Source organism: Sparus aurata, chromosome 19 (genome assembly GCF_900880675.1).
Source record: "Sparus aurata chromosome 19, fSpaAur1.1, whole genome shotgun sequence".
NCBI lineage: Eukaryota > Metazoa > Chordata > Actinopteri > Spariformes > Sparidae > Sparus > Sparus aurata.
Genome location: NC_044205.1, coordinates 2057028 through 2062195, shown reverse-complemented (window position 1 = coordinate 2062195; position 5168 = coordinate 2057028). Strand labels below are relative to the sequence as shown.

At 37.3% G+C, this 5168-nt stretch overlaps 1 long non-coding RNA gene across 1 annotated transcript; it reads left to right on the top strand.

Moving 5' to 3' along the window:
* The first annotated feature begins 346 nt into the window (after positions 1–346).
* Positions 347–799, top strand: LOC115569646 (uncharacterized). Its single transcript, XR_003981584.1, has 2 exons — positions 347–404; positions 717–799. It is a non-coding gene; the product is annotated as an uncharacterized LOC115569646 (long non-coding RNA).
* Positions 800–5168: the final 4369 nt, after the last annotated feature.

Sequence of the window (5168 nt, the reverse complement as noted above, 5' to 3'; positions counted from 1 at the left end):
TGTGTATGTCAAGTTTTCTCTGTCTAATTTGCTGTTGTCACTAATGTAAACTGACCAGATAGTGGTATAACTGAACGAAGTTGATCCGTGATTTGGCTCGTTATCTGAACCGCTTATTAATTAGTAGATTTCACTTTTTAAAGTCGACCTAATAATTCCCCAAATATTGATGCAGAGCTGCAGTGAGGAGGATTTGAAACAAACACGTACTGGTTGGACTGAGTTAGTGAATATAAACTGACTGAGATGACTGACTTTCATCTCAGCTCCGTTCACTGGAGCAGCATCTATCTGTGGCTCAGCAGCATCTACCTGTGGCTCAGCAGCATCGGACCAATCAGATTGACCGAGTCCACTGACAACAGACGAGCAGGCAGACAGAGAGACAGACAGCCAATATATAAGTAATATCAGAAATATATAACACTTGTGGATTATTTGTAGAATAGACTATACATAAAGAATAATATAAAATGGTGAATATAACGTGTCTAGATAGAAATAAGAGCCAAAATAGAGTATTCATAATAATAATAATAATTCATTTAACAACAATAATCCTTTTTGTTTTGGTCTAAAAAATTATCCAACCTGTTCCTCACAAAAGTGATGTGATCTAAATTGTGAGTTTTGTGATCTGTTGGTTGCACCCTTAGTATTAAGTAACAGTGACAGTAATAATTAATAATGACATTTTCTATTCACTTTTTTCACAGAGAGGGTCTGCTGGCCAATCGAGTGCTGCTGCCACTACATCTCATTCTACCACTGTAACACAGACATTAAAGGACACGTTTCAAAAACAGGCTGCCTCATCACAAAAAGCCAATGACCTATTTCGCACAGTTTTGATACATTCTTTTATAATTATGTAATGTTGATTTTGCAGTGTTTTGTTAAGGTTTTGGATTTGGACAATTTTAATATATAATACATATATTTAAATATAAATCTTGATGAAATTATTTCAATTTATCAGTGTTTTTTCAACATTTTGAAGACATTTTAAAAAATACCGCGGTATAACGATAACCGTGATTATTTTGGTCACTATTACCGCGGTGTGACTTTTTCATACCGTTACATCCCTATCACCAATCAATTGACTAATAACAAAGAAATAAATTAATACACAGCTGATGTCAGAAAAAAAAAAACTTTCTGATTTGGCTCTGATGTAGCCTCTGTCTTTGTGTAGTCAAGCTCCTGTAGTTGCTCACTGTCCCACCCACACCATAGTCGGCTGCATATATGAAAAAAAAACACCTAACCCTGAAAAAATTCTAACAAAAGGTTTCTCAGCTTTTTTTTGTATTATTGGGTGTCCTTAATAACTACTAAATACTAAAAGTTTACCAAAGTTTGACCACTAGAAAGGTGTAATTTTCAAGATGGCATCCAAGATGGGCAGGAACCCCTAAAATATCCTAACTCCTTCATTATTTGACCTAGCCATGTAATCTTGGTGTCTAACCCCATGGTTTCTTGGTGTATGAATCCATTGGACTTGTCTAAATTGCATAGACATGATTACATACTTGGAATACATGATTTTGTGAGATTACTGTAAGGTTTTATCTTTGTTTGGGGTGAGCCAGAGATGTAAATGATTTCGCCTCTGTCATGTAACGCCTACTCAGTAGTTTTTGAAAACATACGCGCTTTTTTTGCTAAAACACAGACTTGACATTCAATGTAAAAGTTATTGCACCCAAAAGTGACTTAAATTGGAGTTGTATAACTTTGATCATAAACAAGTCTGAATTAACCCGAACAGAGGCCTGTGTGTGAACCCTCTAAAATGGTCACTCATTTCAATTTGAATAAGGTAATACATATGTAATGCATCCTCTATAGATGTTTTTGAGTCTAAAGGTGGCATTATACTAAACCCAACAAAACAAAATTCACATTTTTCAGCAATTCAGAAGATGGTGGACGAGAATACTGACATGTGATATTGCTTGCCTCATTGAAATTACAGCACAAATGCTTAGTGTCATTTTATGGGGGTGTCAAAAGAACATTAGACAGATTTCTTTTTTTTCTTTTTTTTTTGTTATAGATTTTAAATACAACAATCAAAGAACCAAAATAATATCCAAACATAACCCACTCACAATAAAAAAAACTACCACAATAAAACAACAACATAAATTATTACATTCGGATCATACCATTTTTTGCTATGACTTATATTGACCCAGAACACTCATAAAGGCAAATTATATATGAGATTGCCAGATTTTTTAAAAGTCTGCCTTTACTCCTGTAATATATACTGTCCAGTGTGAGGTAGCTTGAAAGTTCATTCCACCAGTGCACTATTACTGGGGGTTCGGATTCTTTCCATTTTAAAGTTATACATTTCCCGGCTGCCAACATAGCAAGATGTATATACCTACTTTGATGTTTATTCCACTTGTCAAACATACTAGTTATTCCCAAAAGACATAAACGAGGTGACAATGGAATGGATACATTGAGATATCAACTGGATAACAGAATTCAAAAAAAAGGAGAGTGAGTCACATGATCAAAACGTGAAAAAATGTTTCTTTTTGTTTCTTACAACGCCAGCAGAGAAATGACATCTCACTGTTTACTTCACGTAGTTTCTCTGGAGTGTAATAAATCCTGTATCATCTTAAATAAAGCTAGTTTATGCCTTAAATTGTTAGAGCATTTATGAACTTGTCTACTAACGTAATACCAATCCTCTTTCTGAATTTCCATATGAAGATCTTGTTCCCACTTTTGTCTTACATTATCATTATTTACTACAGAACAATCTATAAAGACATGATATCAATTAGAAATAACTTTCTGCTTGTCCTGCTTCTTAATGTTTAATATAGAATCAATTTCTGATGGTGTGGTTTCTTGAAGAGAACCATTTTCAATATCTAATGCATGTCTTATTTGAAAAAATCTAAATAAATGGGAAGGAGGGAATCCATATCTCTGTTGCAGCTGAGCAAATGAAAGAAATGTCCCATTATCAAACAGATGACACAATTCTTGGATACCTTCATCATACCATAATTTAAAAGTGTCATCCATACAGCATGTAATACTTGGGTTCTTCCAAATTAGAGAAAAAGGAGAAAGAAAAATCTTATAGCTTAACAGTTCATGAGACAACTTCCAAATGCTGAGGCTGTTTAAAATAACAGGATTCTTGGTAATTTTATCCACTACTTTGAACTCAATATATAGTAAATGTTCCAAACTGTATGGATACATATCAAAGGATTCTATTCTTTTCCATGAACATGAAATATTCTGAAAATTCTGAAATAAATATAAAAACCTAGGCAACACAGACATTTTAACTATGTTAACTCTACCAATCAGAGAAATTGGAGATGACGGATTCTCTTTAATTCCTCTGATATTTTATTAACTAATGGAAGATAATTCAAATTAAAGGTGTCTTCCGGTTTTCTCGGAATAAACATACCCAAATACTTAAAGTCCGTGTAAAGCAAATTCAGCCATTTTCTTCTAAACACATTAAAAAGGTCATAAATGTATTTCCTTAAAACATGTAAAAAGCCATTCAATCATTTAGAATTTAATTTTGGAGCTAGGCTCACAAACTGTGTTTCAAAATTTCTGTGTTCAGGATTTAATGGGTGGGTCAGAAATCATGGATAAACCCGGCCCTGCTGCGGAAGCAGTATACATTCAGCGCATTAGCTTCTGTGTTTTTTCCGCTTGCTCTCGAGTCTTGGATAGCATCTCTTAGAATAGTTTGCAGCTAGCTAACCAGTCAGCTAAACAGTCATGTCTCCTCCACATCACTCGTGCATCTTTCCTGGATGCCACAGTGTGCAGGGTAACGGCGCTTTTAGCTTATTTAAGTTTCCTAAGGACGACAACGTAAGGAAACGGTGGATCGATTTTGTCAAGAGGAGCTACTGTGGAGAGTTCAAAATCACCACCATCACCCGTCTCTGCAGCGTCCACTTTACCCCCGATAGTTACAGCAACTGTCACCAGGTAAAGTCTGGATATCTGAAAAGTCTGTCGATGCTGGTCAGTGGGGCCAACCGACCCACTCCGTCCCTGGCTTGGACGGCGCATGCTCTCATCTCCGCCGCCGGCATTACGTTATGTGCCTGCCTGCGTCCGCCCATGCCCATGTAATGTTAGCAAATGTTACTGCATTTAATCATGACATGGTTTGGCCTCATTCCCTGAGTCCATCTGACAGCACAATGATAATCTACAGGTAATATTTTATGTGCACCAAGCTATGGCAAGGAATTATATGTAGACTGGGGTTTTACATTTGTGTGTAATGTAAAACATGGACTGTGAGGAACTAGGCTGAGCACTATCAGTGTCTGACTCAGAGTCAGTTTCTGGCTCTGATACAGAGCCGTTTCTTGCTATAAGCGGACTATGCGGGTGCATAGGGCCCCCGCGCCACTAGGAGGCCCCCTCAAGTTGCAAGGTCAGCTGCAATACCTGAGGAATGACCCGACGGAAAAGGTGTGCAAAGTACCTGGCACCTGGCCCGCTGATTAGTCAGTTCTGGTGTCTATCACGCCGCGTTGCTATGACGACCAGTACTACTAAACTAGGAGGGGGAGGGGAATTGCGCCGAGCCGTAAGTTCAGGTCATTCACGGCATGGCGTCCAAACGAGCGTATTCGACTGGTGCAGAAAAAAGAAAAAAAAAAGAAACTAGATGAAGAAAAACGCTCCCAGGATAAAGGTAAGGGTTTTTTTTCATTATGTTGGTCGGAGGGGCTAGCTTAAATGCCGATTTTTTTTTTAGCTAGCTTAAGTGTTTGCTTTAGGAGAGGGCTAAAATAAAATCTCGGAGGGGCTAGCTTAAATGCCGATTTTTCTTTTTGCTAGCTTAAGTGTTTGCTTTAGGAGAGAGCTAAAATAAAATCTCTAAAGTCACATGTGAATGCCATAACACTGATTGACTGAAGTGAGACCCGTTTTGATGAATTACAGCAGGTCCAGTTCGTTGGCATCACATTTGTGAGGCAGGGTGTGTTGTTAGGCAGATGTCTGTCATGTCTGCTGTATTCTCGTCCAGAAGGAGCTGCTCTTCTGTCATAGACCTCCTCTGATGTCAGATATTTCAGCCACGTAACATTACTTTAGAATGGTTTTTATGATGAATTTATCAATTTTAGTGTGTC